This window comes from Bactrocera tryoni, chromosome 1, assembly GCF_016617805.1.
Source record: "Bactrocera tryoni isolate S06 chromosome 1, CSIRO_BtryS06_freeze2, whole genome shotgun sequence".
NCBI classification, from domain to species: domain Eukaryota; kingdom Metazoa; phylum Arthropoda; class Insecta; order Diptera; family Tephritidae; genus Bactrocera; species Bactrocera tryoni.
Genome location: NC_052499.1, coordinates 10,226,777 through 10,243,217, shown reverse-complemented (window position 1 = coordinate 10,243,217; position 16,441 = coordinate 10,226,777). Strand labels below are relative to the sequence as shown.

The 16,441-nt window shown below is 36.2% G+C and overlaps 1 protein-coding gene across 11 annotated transcripts in view; it reads left to right on the top strand.

Annotated features, from left to right (window-relative positions):
* The window catches only part of LOC120781839 (low-density lipoprotein receptor), a 398,201-nt gene that overhangs the window by 280,517 nt on the left and 101,243 nt on the right, over positions 1-16,441 (top strand). The gene's annotated exons all lie outside the window — the stretch shown is intronic.

Here is a 16,441-nt window from a genome sequence, read left to right as displayed (position 1 = left end):
TGCATCATATTATATATACATATATGTATGTAGCATAAAATATTAAGCATCGGCTGTCAGATATAACCAATATATCTATAACCATTTTATAACCAAAATTCAAATTTTGTTTCAATATGAGTGTATGATAACCAATATATAGCAACATATAACCATTTTATAACCAATATATAAGCAACATATAACCAAAATATAACCATATTATAACCAATACTCAAACTTGGTTCAATATAAGCGGTTTCTATTATATCGTCTTTCCTTCGCAAATAAACTTATGAAAAGTGATGTTATGTTTCATCAAAAAAAAATTTTAAAATCGTTGTCAGATGTAATAACCAATATATAACCACTTTATAACCAATCTCAAATTGGTTGCAATATGAGTGTATGATAACCAATATATAAGCAACATATAACCAATATATAACCACTTTATAACCAATCTCAAATTGGTTGCAATATGAGTGTATGATAACCAATATATAAGCAACATATAACCAATATATAACCATTTTATAACCAAAACTTGGCTCAATATGAGTGTTTTCTATTATAAGTGACCTGGTCTACGGAAGGGGGGCTTAGGTGTCAAAGAAAAGGAGAACAATTAATGAGATAACGAGAAACTGACGATAATTTTTAACAGCTTTTCCCAGAAAACTAGTTTTCGCACGTTAGCTTCCTTTTCGTGGACCAGGTCACATGTGTTTTTTCCTTCGCCTGCGAGCGTAAGACAAATGATGTTACGTTATTTTGCATTTTAGGTGACGATACATACATATATAATGTTATATACCATTTACTATATATAGTACATAGTACTATTCCAAGTCATTGTTCATATATATTTAATGTCAATAAGCGTTTGTGGTTTACTTAAACTGTCCACTGTATGTGCTTTGCGGCTTGAGAATAGAACGAAAAAAGGAAATAAGTGAGCCTAAAAAGCACACGCCTTTCGAAATAAATTCAAATCAACATGGAAATTATTTAACCGAGTGTAACCCGCATGAACCGAAACCACGAGATGCGCCTCATAAAGCGCGTAGCAACGAAGCGATGTCCCGCGCCACGCTAACTGCGCATTGCCTAGCAAACGCACAGCGTCGCCAAGCGAATAATGAACCGACGCAGCAATGCCACAGCAAACAACAACAGCAAAAAGACAAGAATAAGCAAGTAGGCTGCGTAGGGTTGAGACACACAACAATGCCTAGCTCAACAACTGACATCTAGCAACGTTGCGCACGGCCGCCGGGTATTTGCGCCACATCACGCTGCCACACACACGCGCGTACATAATGCACGCCTGCCTAATTTGTATTTATTGTTATGTAAAAGTGACGGCGCTGTAATCTAATAAGCACCCGTAGCGGCGCTAACACACACACACACATACGTAACTATTCGTAAGTGCGAGCATTGTAAGCTGAGCTATGCAGTACTTGCGCATGTGTGTGCGTGTGCGGCTTTTTGTTAGCTCATTTGCTCGTGGTGCCGTGGTTGCGGGTCTTGCGTTCTCTAACTTCTGCTTGTCATCTTGCATTAATACATACTTAACTGCCATTACTGTTGCCGTTTCTTCCATTCTTCTTCATTTTCTTCTATACGCTTACAATTCTATAAACGTGCCGTATGCACGTTACCCTCATTTTGTCGCTGCTTGCACAGGGAGAAGCCAGAAGCTTGCTTGAAGTTAATCATTGCAGAGACACAGATTTAAGCTGCATAATAATGAATAAAAATATTAATAAATAAATCAAAGAAATTATTCAAGCTTTAAGTTGTGGCTTTTAAAAAGTTAATATTAATGGCGATTATTCTTTTAATATATTTTTATTAGCACGTTAGAGTCTTAACTAAATTTTTTACGAATTTTCGGCTCGAAAGTTTGCCACAACTCTCGCCACTAATGCACAAGCCACCGGCAACCATCACGCTCAGTAGTTGTTGCTGCCACACTTTTGTTGCACATGGTATTGTTATCGCATCCGAATGTGCGTCATCGTTTTTTTTTTTCGCTTTGCCACAAAAAGCTACTTAAAATGCGCATATCATTTGATGAAAAGCAAATTTTTCGCCAAAAAACCCAAGCCGTGCGCTTCTAGCACACACATAATGCAGGCATAAGTATGACAATAAGCATGTGCACATGAAAGCGAGAAAAAGGCGAACACAAAAGAGAAACTATAATGAGGGTTTTAGCGAGCATTGTACCAGCAGGTGTGGTAGATAAAATAAAATGTTGTGCGCGCGAAGAATGGCTGCCCACCGTTAGCTGAGATAATGGAAATTATAAGCATTTATGCGCCGAGCTAGCATACAATACAATATATGTATATAGCAGCAAATAATGAAAAGACTACTCATATCTGCTAGCACTTTAGTATGGTCGTGTATAAATGTGGAAGCAATATGTATATTATGTAATTGCTTTCAATCCAGGCAGGCACACGAAACATTCAGCGCATATGTCGGTGAATAGAGTGATGTAGCAAGACGAAGCGTCAATTTAAACTTGGTAATTATGAATAAATAAAGTGTATATAATATGAGGGTGTCCATTAATTCCCAAGTTGATTTTTTATAACCTGACTAAATTTCTAACACCCATATACGCCGAAGACCCTAAAATGATAAGCTCAGTGGATTTGGCCATATACATATATGCGTACTAGTCTCCCACTGTTTGAGATATTTACCAGAAATGTTGCACACGTTCTTGTCTCCTCAAGAAGCTTTTCATTTATCAGTACTGCCAATATCGGAGCACTATAATATATAGCTGCCATACGAACATAATAATCGGCATTAAGTGCTTATACGAAAAACTTTTGCATTTGAGGGGATATATCCACGAAATTTGGCTGAAATCATTAACTATAGCAATACTGTAATCTCCGAAGAAATTGTTCAGATCGGATGACTATAGCATATACTGTAGCTGCCGTACAAACCGAACCATCGCAAGCGAGTTATTGTAAGGAACCTATAGTATTTGTTAAGGAGACTTAGCTTCTGCACAACTGAAATTAACATTTTTCTTCGTTTTTTGCTCTAAAAATATTGTTCAACGCAGTTTGAATTATGTATCAATAGGCTGAGCTGTCTTTCAAGCGCCTTATAAATGTTGCGTTGCTCATACGACATGGTGTACTGCATGAAAGCGTAGTAAATTTTATGTATAAATTTAAGTGCGTATAACTTTTAACCTTTTTTATAATATTAATGACGTTAAAATTATATTTTATGATATGAAAATTTATATGCCTACGTTCGTCACAAAGTTACTCATACGCCGTGTTCATTTTCATTGCTTCGTTACTAGCGCAACATAAATATTAGCAGAAATTTTTGCAAAATTAAATGTCAACAGTAACATACATACTTCTCTGTTAAAAAAATACACTGTGATCAATTAAGAAACATGCAATATTCGCAATATTAATATGTATTTTCAGCAATTTTGCAGGAAAGTTGCCGGCATATTTGTTTGAATTTTAATTAAAAATATTTTTAATTACGGTAAATTCACTATTTAAACATAAAAATTGAACATAATTATTATTTAAAGAGGAAAGACGCATAAATTATAAAATTTCACATAATATTACGCGAGACAGAATAGTATTCAAGGACTCGTTCCGCAGAAAAGCTTTCTATTTCTTCTTATAACACTCAATATTGTCTGCAAGAACTTTTTGTCTTAAAAACCCATCCAAACATCATCAAGTGTAATCTAAAGTTTTAAGTTTATATTTATACATACATATTTTAGAAATACGTAGTATTGGCCCGTTCATGAAATAGTTTCATTTTTTAAAACAATTTAATTTTTAAACTCGATTTTACTATCGTGCGAACCATTTTGACAAAATTTTATATTTTTCTGTTTAATTCAATACCTTCTGCCATCTTCCTTTGATTCGAGCAGGTAAAAAACTAGTCCAAGTGGTTTTTGACGTCCACTGAATTTAGGTTGAATTTCTCCTATCCAAACACTATTTCAGAGTCAGTATTAGCAGGTATCAGCAGGTGCCAAGACTGGAGAATAACATGTGTGTGGTAGCACATTCCATTTAAGACGTAAAAAAGGCTTTTGGCGAGTCATCCAACTTATCGCATTATCCTGCTGAAATACTACACTTTTTATATTGCTCAATTTTGGGCCTCTTCTATTTGAGTGCATCACTCACTTGTGACCCAGGTGATCACAACACGCTTCAGAATTAATCGTGGTATTGTCGGTCAAAAGCCCGAAATAAACGATCCCTTTGAAATCATCCCAGACAGATAAAAATTACTTATGTTTGATGACTATCGGCCTTCGAAGTAGTTTGAGCTGGTTCATTCTTTTTAGACCATGGTTTATGTATATGTCAAGCTTCGAAATTCATCTTAGACAATTTATGTGCTTGTAAACGAATGCGTTGGACAAATCTAAACTTTTAACAATTTTTCGAGTTGCTAATCGATGATTTGCATCGATCAACGACTTTATGTTACCCACATGAACTTCAAAAGCCCTCCCAGGACATTATATATCCCCAAGATCGGAAATACCGATATGAAATATTGCAAACCAATTTTTGCCAACATATCTTCTCCGTACACATAAAATAATTTTCGAACTGCATTTTTTCACTTTTGATATTGAAACAGTAAAATATGTCGAAAATGCTGTTTTCCAACTTGTATCTTCGATAAGACGCCTAACAAAAACTAAACCAAAGAATTTAAGATTTTTTTGCAAACAAGCCTTACTATACCAGCAGTTCAAATATACATGCAATAGTGAAGCGGTTTAGAGTTGGTTGACTACCAAAACTCGTCCTTTTATCAGATAAAAAATTAGTGGGGCTTTGTGTGGAGAACTATGTATATATGTACCTACAGAATTTGATAGCAATCGGATTAATTGCCTTCAAGTAATCACCCAGGCAAATTTGAAAAAAGTTGGTTAGAGAAAAATGCATTTAAAGATGATGAAGCTGATTGGACTGAGCGGCTACACTTTTGAGGTATATGCGCCACTTGAGATATATTTTTGCTTCTATTTTTAAAGGCGTATACTATCTACCACTATATTTAAAGCAATAATTTCCTTCATAATTACACACTAACTGCGCCTCTTAAGACTAAGGAGAGTCTGGACTTACAACGATGAAGACATGGCTTTCTTTCTCAAATAAATGTACAAGAATCTTCTTTAGATCACTAACCAAGATGTCTTTAGGCGCTACAGTATACCTCGATGCAAGGGAGAATACAATTGCATACATTGGCAGCAAAAATATTCCAAGCCAAATTTTCATTTAATTTATTTAAAGGGTTACATGGCTTTTGACGTCTGAAAAAATGCTTATTTTCAGCTTAAAAAAAAATTAATTAATTAATTAATTTAATAGAACTTTGGAGTATGTCAAGGAGCAATTTTTTACTAATATTTAGTGAATTTTTCATAATTTGTTTCTTTAAATTCAGTCATTGGCAACTGGTTTCCACAGGCATTGCGCAAAAACATCTATTCACGGTGGGCAGCATAACAGACGAAGGATTCATCAAAAATTGAAAAATCAAATTTCATCGATTAGTAAATGTGTATACTAGATCGTGATTAATAGAAAAATTTGAAAAAACTGAATTTTTGGCAAATTTGTAAAAACACAGGTCGAATTTTTGCCAGAAATTGCCTAGAAAAAAATAATTATGATCGGAAAGAAGCCTCCGATCAATCACGAGGTACTCATATTTATAAACGCAGTGCAAATTTTCAATAAGATCGCTTCACAAGCTTCTGAGAAATCGTAAGTACCGACTTTAAATACGATGTTTCGAGAAAAACACGATCAACGATTGTAAAAGCCGACCAGTCGTATCAGACGGGCCGCTCTCCCAAAGATTCTAGCAACCACACTTTATTGCAATTGCCTTCAAACTTGGGTAAAGTATTTTAGGCATATTATAATATAAAAAAAACTAAACAAGAATTAAAAAAAATAAAATAAAACGACTTTTTGAAATTTCAAAGCCAATGTAGCCCATTAAGAGTAACCAAAATATGCTGTACCATAAATCTATTGACTACTGGCGTTCCGTTTTGAATAATACACAGATATTCATTACATATTAGCACAGTGTTGACAGCTCCTTTTTTCTTGCAAAATAGAAAGGTTCAAGATAAATTTATAATTGCGATGGCTTACTGGTCCTCTTCTATTGCGAAATAAAAAAGTTGAGATAAATTAAAAATTGCGTGCACCTGCACCTGATGGCAATTTTGACCCCTATTACCGATTTGCTAAAATATTCCATTTTTAACCATCATATTTTATTTTCTTTTCTATTTTAAAAATGTTCAGCACTCTTACCCAATGCACAACTACAGTTGGCCCCGTGTGGCAGTGAAGTGCGCAAGGAATTTTTATTGCCTGGCGAGATAAGCCTAATCTTCACATAAATTCCGCCTCATAAACATTTCACTTTCATGCCCATTGCGGTTTTCCGACAATTCGAATCGCAGTCGCCTGCTTATTGCCCATTGTCGGCTGCAAATGCTTAACTTTTCTTGTGTGTTTGTATAAGTTGTTTGACTTTTTAATAATGTCTAGACGTGCGCACATTTAATTTCAAGGTTAATTCAGCGCCTTACAACAACAAACATGAGCAACAACACAACATTTTGTCAGTCGCAGCAACCATCTCGCAAGCTTTCCCTTTTGCAGCGCCCACCACTGCGTATGAGTGATGTCTGCACTTGCATATGTGCGTTGACTTGAATATCTGTTTGCTGAATATTATTGCTGTTTGCATGCTTTCCTTTTGCTGTCGGTCACTTGAAAGCGTCAACTTTTTGTAGACGTCTTCAAGCGTCTTCGCACATGCCACGTTCATCAGTGCCGGTTTAGGATTTCGCATTATGCGCAGATCAAAGCTCTGTGTCAGTGCAGCAACAAACTGCTCACTGCTAATTAACTCAGAACATGCTCACACGTACGCTCACTCCACACACACACACACACGAACCGGCAAAATTATGTTACAACATTTATGCAGACATGCGTGAGTGAGTGTGTGTTTGTATTGTTTATGTTCAAGCACTTTATTCGCTTCGTGTTGAAAAATCTCGGCTCTGCACACTCACAACAACACAAGTGGCATGCCGCATACTTATTTGTTGGCGTTCTATATTTTTACACACGCTACTCATGCGTACATTGCTGCGCTCGGTTTTCGTGCTCACTTTCACGCCGCTGCCGCTGCCGCTGTCGCTGCCGCTGTCGCTGCCGCAGCTTGAATAGGTGGCAGCTTGTTTGTGTTTGCTGTAAACTTATCGTGTTCGCTTACAAAATATTAACGCAAACAAACGCCCACACGGCGTCAACTGTGGCGCTTGGCGTGGCCTCAAGTGCGACGCGTGGGTGCCACATATAACCGTATAAGTGTTTTGGCATGTGTGTACAGCCAGCCAATGCAACTACTCGTTGTGGTTTTTGCTAGCAATTGACTTACTCGATTTTTTCAACGTAATATGAGTCGCGGCTGCCAAGCTTTTATGGTCGCCGCGGCTTCACCAACACTTTGCTGTTTATTTTATCTATATTGCATGTATTTTTTACTTTCTGTTTTGCTGATCTTTTCACTTTGCATTTGTTATTGTTTGCCGTTAGGTACTTTTCAGCTTAAGCGTGGCGTAGATTTCAGTGTCAATGTTAGCATTTGAGTCGTCGCATATAAGCTGGTTATTGTTGTTGTTTATGTTTCGTAGTTCAAGGCTTCGATTTTAGCTTAAGTAAGCGAAAGATGCGATTTCCTGCTTTACGGCACTCAGTGCATACACGGAAATTAGTTTTTATACCCCGAATAGGTTAACATCCAGATATAAATGTCAGAGACACTATACAATATGTATACATTGTGACGAAAATTGTAAGCAAAACGCAATATATTTAATTATTCTTCAATATTTATTATGTCGCCTTCAAATTAGTCCCCACCAGATGCAATGTACATACGCCAACGATTTTCCAGTACTCGAAACACTATTCATAATCACTCTTTAAAATGACCTTCAGCTCCTTCAGCGAATTTTGTTTTATCTCTTCGCTCAGTTGAAAACCGGTTCCATGGAGTGGCACTTTCAGTTTGGAGAACAACAAAAAATCACACGGAGTCAAGCCGGATGAATACGGTGGTTGATCGCTGATTTTTACTGCGTTTTTGGCTTTGAGTGCGGTCAACATTTTTGAAAAAATTTCAGCTTTATCGGGACGGGTCCAGTAAGAACGTGTTTCATGCCCAAAATATCCACCATAATCATACGAACGAATTCACGTGAGATGTCGAACTCTCTTGCCACCTCTCTAACATTTCTCTGACGATTTTCCAGCACCATATCCTTCACATCTTTATTATTTTCATCATTTGAAGAGGTGGAAGGTAGTCCAGTAGGAGATATGTCTTCAACAATCTCTCGACTGTCTTTGAAGGCTTCGTACCACTTGAAGGCCAGTATTTTTCTTAAAACTGAAAAACCGGAAGCCTTTTCCAATTCACTCGACGAAAATTTCTTTTGAGGTCTGAGAACAGGAAATAATCACTGAGAATCAGATAGGGAGAATACGGTGGATGTCAAAGCAATTGGAAGCCGATTTCAGAGCTTTTTGTTATTGCTTTCAATACCTTATAACACTGAGCATTTGCTTGGTGAAACAGCACTTTCTATTGCCACAAATGTAACCGTTTTTCGGTGATTTCGTCTTAGAAATGGTTCCATACCACTATTTAATAGTCCATATTGACGGTGCTTTTTTTTTTACCTTTTAGGTAATCAATAAATCCTAAATACTGAGGCCATAATTTTGCCAGCCATCTGTTGAGTTTTTTCATACTTTGGAGCAGGTACAGCATGTGCAGTCCTCTCGGATGGCTGTCGGTTAGACTTCCGAGTAAAGTGATGAAGCCATGTTTCATTTATTGTTAAAAACTTAGGTTCATGTATTATGTTTGAAAATCTCCAAACAATGCTCCGAATATCAAATTGTAATTTTTTTGGTCTAAATTGACCTCGCGTAGTACACAGGGCTTTCTCATATCCAAATATTCGTGAATGGTATGACAGACACGTTCAGTTGATATATCTTCTCAGTTGACTGTAGAAATTTTTCAGAACAAACCACTATAGCTGTTAAAAGGAAAAATTTAACCTGTAAAGGATGACGAATAAAGTCATGAAACCCAAATATGCTTCTAACCTTAGCCCTCCAAAATTAACCAAAATTCTTAATCATTCTTTGCCTATCATCAATATGAGCGATGGACTCTCAGACTTTATGCTTATAAGGGGAGGCTGGCTGGAGAAAATTTTTAAATTGCTATAAAAAGAGTATATACATATGTAGCTGTAGTCTCCCCTGTGGAGAACTAACCAAGCTAAATACAAAAGCAGCAAATTTCAACAAAAGGCAGCTTTGGAATTATTTACCAATTAAGTGATTCGCTCTATTTTGAATTGTAATTTACTTTTACATGAAAACTTACAAAATTTCGAAAGTCCCTTTAGAGAGTGCGGCTTCCTTCCTCCACTTCAGAGCTACTTGCCAGTAAATCATTATAATACAAATGATGTTATTGGTAAAACAAATAAACACTTGTGACGCATGTGTTGAGAGCATTAATACAATTACTAGCCAACAAAGTAAACTTTTCAATAATTTATAGGCTTACAATTTAGTTGTGAATATACAAATAAATATATATATACATATACGCAGGAATATAAGTATAAGAAAATCGTTATGCAAGCATACGAATGGTAAGCTTACTTGCAATGACTGCGTCAAGTGGCTTGTCTAGGTCACATGTATCTCAAAGGCATTTGCGCCTGCAAATATGCTTCACACTTAAGCGCTCGTGTGTGTCTAGCTGTCAGTACTACATGGCGTATACGTAATTAATGCGAAATTTTACAACATAACGCACAGCATGAACATTTGAACTAACATTCAATTGGTAATTATTGCTACAATCTCAGGCAGTAAGCAAGCAGATGCTTATGTGTTCGTCGCCAATATTCATAGAAGCTTTCACAGCACTTTTAAATCCAATATTATACAGTGTTACACTCGACACTCAATCATGTTCATAGCATATCAGCAATATTAGTTGATAAGTCGGTTGCCTTGCGGTTAATTAATGTAAATGCATTTGCCTAGCAACACTGCTCATTAAAATTCTGTCAAATAAAACATTACAGCAGCCATGTAGTTAATATGCAAATATAACTACCGCAATATTTATGTTTCTGCTACATTTGCTCGCCGTAAATTGTGTATTATCATATTTGTTGCGAAGCTAGTATATTCAAATTCATGCTTTTGACAGACAGTAGCAACACTTGCAGCTGCTTTTGTTGAAGTTTGCGGAGGTCTCAATGTGGAATTATTAATTTTGTATTCTGTGATTTCAACCACATTTTTAAACGGCTTGAGTGTACTCGTATCAAATTATAAGAGACAAAATTTCCTTGCTCTCATTTACCTATACTCAAGTAACTGACGTTTTTGCGGCGTGTGTGACAAGGAGTGTTTCTGAAGGAGTTGCTTGCCAGTCGCACACAAACTATAGTCGTCACTCAACCATTACGTACGCTTTATTATGCACCTTTCGAGTTCTTCTATTAGCAAAACTCAGCTATATATACTATAAATAAGTCGTTTAGTGTAATTTAGGTCATAAAAATACCCATAGACCTACTCACAGTTGCCTACTTAAATAGCACTCTGTTAGCTTTCAACTTTTTTCACTGCACAAATTTAATTAAGTGCCTTTGGGGTTTTTTGCATACATACATATACACCCAGCTTAAATGGCAATAAGCCTCTACATAGCCACCGTATACAAATCTGTTACGCAGAGAACACACGCATATGCAAACATATGTCATTGGTCACCGTTGGAGAGAAAAAGGTAACGCAGCAGGTGGTCGGCCAGCATTGAGAGCTTTTATTTTTTAATGTAGGCAAAATACCGGCAATACAATTTTAAAGTTTTATGCACTGCACCCAGATACCCAGTTGGAAACGTCTGTGACCCTATAATGTATATATATATAAGTATATATGTATGTCGTCGCCAAAACTGCAAACTAAGTTTAAAGGCGAAGAAAAAACGATATAATAGAAACACAAATTTGAGTTTTGGTTATATAATGGGTATATACTAGTTATATATTGGTTATATATTGGTTATAACTGAGAGCGAAAGCCGAAAATTGTATGCTACATATATGTAATATGATATAGTGCATCGCAGGTAATAAAAACTCAATTTCGTTTTTTTTATAATACGTTGTTTTGCATTTTAGGTGACGGTATAGTACACTCACAAATAATCTGCATGACGAGCTGGGTTGATTTAGTCTGTCTGCAGGTATGCGAGCTAGGCTTTCTTTTTTACGAAACATTTATCTAAAACTTTGCTCAAGCCATTTTCTCCTCAAGAAACTGTTTATTTTGCGGAACCGTCAATATTGTACTACTTAAGCATATATGTAGCTGCCATATAAACTGTCCAATCAAAATCAAGTACTTGTTAGAAAAACCTTTGACATGGCTTATAGCCTAATGTAACGCTACAATACTCGAAGAAATTTTTGCGATCGAACCACTATATGATATAGCTGCCAAACAAACATAACGATCGGAATCAAGTACTTGTATGAAAACTTCTTTCTTTGTAAAGGGTATTATAGCTTCGGTGCAGCCGAAATAAACCTACTTCTTTGAATCTAGTTTTATTTCTATTCATGTAGTTCCTTTTTATGTGTATGTGTGTGCTATGTTAAACACATTTTGTTAAACAAAAGCAGAAACGAATTAAAAAATAATAATAATTTGTACGCAAGACCCTTGAAATTCCTTATGTTATGTTTTTTCTTTTTTTTTATATCTGATTATGCAAATATCCATATTAAACCAGTGACAGCTTGGCAACGCTGTGGCCAAAACAAACATGCGCCATAAATTAATTACAAATTGCGTTCACTGGTCCCTTTTTGGCACTCAAAAATAATGAAGCTATTTAGTCATAATTGTTTTTTTTTTAAGTCTTTTAAATGTCAGTTAGAAAATGTTTTCAGTTTTAATCCGCTTTTGTTGCCGGCTCATTTAAATGTTAGCTTGAGTCACCTGAATATTTTCTCGGCAAACATATGATAATTCAGTTAATGCACAGGCATTGAATAAATATTTCATATTATACATTTGCCCTTTTCGTCCTACCCTTTTATCCGCAAGCAGTTTTGACCGTTTGGCATCAGACCGTTATATACCGTATACACGAATGAAGTCATAAGGCAAAGTCCGGTATTTTATGGTTCACACACCGCTAAAAATATTAGATTTAGCTCTAATATACTCATATACAAGTTGCGTTCCAAAGTAAACAGCACTTAAAAAAAAAAACAGAACAAATGATTTTTTTCGACAAAATCAATTTATTTTACTCAAAATATTCTACTTATGCTTCAATACATCTTTTTTCACGGTCCAAAAGCATGTCGAACGAGTGTTTTAGCTCGTTGGCCGGTATGGCCGCCAGTATGCTGGCGCAAGCCTTTTGAATGGTCTCTACGCCAGCATAACGCTTTCCTCTCATGGGTAAATGCATTTTTTCCGAAAAGGAAGAAGTCGCACGGTGCCATATCAGGTGAATACGAGGAGTGGTTAATGGTTAAAGCGTGATTTTTGGTCAAATAATCGGTCACAAGCGTCGATCGATTAGGAGGATTCTGAGCAATTTTTGATCTTCAGTCAATTTGTGCGGAACAAACAGTGCACACACGTTTCGTAAGCCCAAATGTTCGGTCAAAATGCCAGTAAATAGAGATTTCAACAAATAAGGGGTTTTCAAAAACAGCGCCACAAAAGTTGTTTAAATAAAAAAAATGGTTTTGTATATCAAATCGCACGACCGAGGCGGCCAATTGACTGGGCCATTTCGTGAGACAATACGTTCATCGCCCAATGACACCTCCAGCCCATAAACCGCATCAAACTGTGATTTTTCGGGATGCAATGCGGACCCATTGAGTACGTCTGGATTGCTTCCTGACCAATAACGCATATTTTGACGAAACCATTCAGCCACAAATGAGTCTCATCGCTGAAAATAACATTTCGATGAAAATTCGGATCATTTTCAAGTTGTTGTTCAAATTCAAGAACATATCGACGATTCTGGTGGTCAAGCAGCTTCAGTTTTGTGTCAGTTTGATCTTGTTAGGTTGTAGGTCAAGTTTTCTTTCCCAAAAACTCGCCACATTGGCGTCACAAAGATGCCTAAAGCTTGAGAGCGACGTGTGAGAGGCTGATTTGGGTCTTCCTCAATTGATGCGCTAACGGCAGCAATATTCTTGACACTATGGGCACTTCTTTGTCTCACTGTCACGCGAACAGTTTGTACTGTGCCTGTAGATTCAAAATTTTCACTAGATGCTCAATTGTTGATCTCACAGGACGATTGTGACGACTATAAATTGGGCGCTCTTAAAGTTGGGGCCACTGACTCAGAATTTCGGTAGAAATTTTAATAATTTTGACTCGTTTTGGATCGTATATCTTTCGACGGTAAGATGACAAATCTTACCGGAGAATAAATGTCAATAGTGCGGAAAAAATATGCCGTCGTTTGCTTTTTTTATCGGTCTACTTTTGTAGCGCCCCTACGAAAAAACCCTTTATATTGTACAAGCTTGTATTTAGAAAATAAAAGGGTAGTTTTACGCCAAATTTCGGCAAAGAAAATATGTTTTTGTACAGAATAATAATAAAATTGCAAAAATAAATAAATTGTGAGGTTATGTAAAAAAGCTCTTCATACAAGGTTGATAAATGTTTTCATTGGCTACAACTTTGCCATATAACTGTTTTCTATAAGATTCGTAGTTTTATCGAAAATCTCAAAAATTCAACCTCGCTTCATTTATTATGTTATTAATGTTATTTTATATTCCCTTTCCAATGGAATTCATGTTCCTGTGATTTTTTTTCTTTTTTGCTTTTAAATTTAAATTTTGGTCATCCTTCGGAATTTAACAATGATTTCGGTTTCATTGCAAAGGAGGCGGGCGCGCTACACGTCATAAAGCGCATAAGCACGCACTCATTTCAGTCGACAAGTAAATCGTCATAAGTGCATATAAAAGAAACATTTTAACGGCAAAGTTCCCAGTTCTCGGTATTGAATTAATTTATAAGCAGCGTTGCGAACATAATTTCAGCGGAAACATAGTTAGGTAGCGTGCTGATATAGCAAAAGCTGTCGAAAAAAGAACTCAATGCACAACTACTTTCTGGTAGAATTGCCAACTATTTATATATTAACATTAAACACATGACCAACAACAAATGCCACGAGAATCAATTGCAAAGCTTTAATGCGACTTTAAAAACACATAACAGGTACGGACATATGTGCAGTTGGCAAGCAGTATTTGGCTTGACTTGTGCTTATTTACCAAGTTGAAAATCACTCAGTCTAAAAGTCATCACGCTCGCCTGCCAAACAGTCATATTTGCATTTGTACACATACAAATGCACACATCGAACGCATAAACAAATCGGTGAGTACTAAGTAAACACTACTGGGAAAACTAATAAATAAATCAAATTGTGTTTGCTCCAGAGGTGAAATCATTGCTTCTAATCTCCGGACTGAATTATATGTACCGTAGCAAAAATTTGCATTTTTCTTTCAGTAGTATTGAACGATTTGAAATATTCAAATTCGTGTTGGGAGCTAAATGTAAACATATTTTTGTAAACGGCAGCAGTCAGCATTAATATGCAAATACAGCAGCACCGACGTGTGCTAAAATTGAGCATACAAAAATTGTTGCCAGCAAGCAAAAGCATGAAGTAAAAAAATAAACAAAAAAACGAAAAATGAAAAATGAGAAAATAAAAAAGAAACACTGCTCATGACATTCGAAATAATTGAATACAGTAAGTGTCGGTTGAAGTAAAAAAAAAACATACAATTTAAATATCGCACTGTCTCTCCCGCTTCAAATGCTCCGCCACATGCTCGTACACTCGCTGCTGGCGCAACACAATTCGGACGGAGATTTTAATTTTAGATGCCAATACATCACAAGCCGACCGACCGACAAAAGAACCAAACGAATGGTGTGGCACTAAATTGAAAAGACCGCACTGCCATGTGCACATATAAGCGTTTGTCTGTTTATGTTTGTACGTCAGCAAACAGAGTGTGCAGCACAATGCAAATGCAAGCGATGTGCAAATGCAGCAGCAGCAAGAGTCAAAATTAATTTACATTCGAAATATTTACGGCATATTGTCATTTTATTACACAGCAAATACGAAAATAACAGAAAATATTTTAAATAAATATATTTTATTTCTTTTCCTTTCATTTAAATGATAGTTGTAATGAAAACTATAAATGTGTCGGCCAGGAAATAGAATCAGCACACTTGCTGCACCGAAGGCAAATGAAAAAATCCGATTTTCGCACACATGCAAAACGAGAAAACTATAATTTGGGCTGCACTAAAGCTATATACCCTACACAGGTGCATTTTCATGGCATTTAAAGCTACGAAATGAACTTTCTATTGATTTTGAGTGGTCATTTTGTATGACAGCTATATGCTATTGTAGTCCGATCTGAACAATATGCATGAGAGTTGTAGTAATATTTTAGAGAATAAAGTGTGAAAAGTTTTGTGAGAATATCTTAACAAAAAGAAAAGTTTTCTATACAAAACCTTAATATTGATCAGTCAGATTGTATGGCAGCTATATGTTGTAGTGATCCGATCTCAACGATTTGTACGCAGATTATACCATTGTCTTTGGTGCATAACACGTGCCGAATGCCAAGCAGATATCTTGTCAAATAAAAAAGTTTTCCATACGAGGACTTCATTTTGATCGGTCAGTTTGTATTGCAGCTATATGCTATAGTGATCCGATCTAAAACATTTCTTCGTACCTTGTAGCCTTGTTTTTGGAAATAATCTGTGCGAAATCTCGGGATGATATCTTGTCAAATAAAAAAGTCAGAACAAGAACTTCATTTTAATCGCTCAATTTGTATGGCAGCTATATGTTATAGTAGCTCGATACCGGTCGTACCGACAAATAAGCAGCTTCTTAGAGAGCAAAGAATGTGTGTGAATTTTCAGTTCGATATCTGTGAAATGTTTTAACTAAATGCCATAATTCTATTTTTCATACTTTTCTGCTGGCAACAGTTGATTAACGTCGGTTTGAGATCGTAGTCTCTATAACAACCTAATGCACATACATAATTTTAAGTGCACAATTAATAAACCTTGTTACATATATAGTACATGCCGAAAGGCCTGACGTGCCACATATGTAAGTAACCATGCCACTTAAGTAGCGCTGC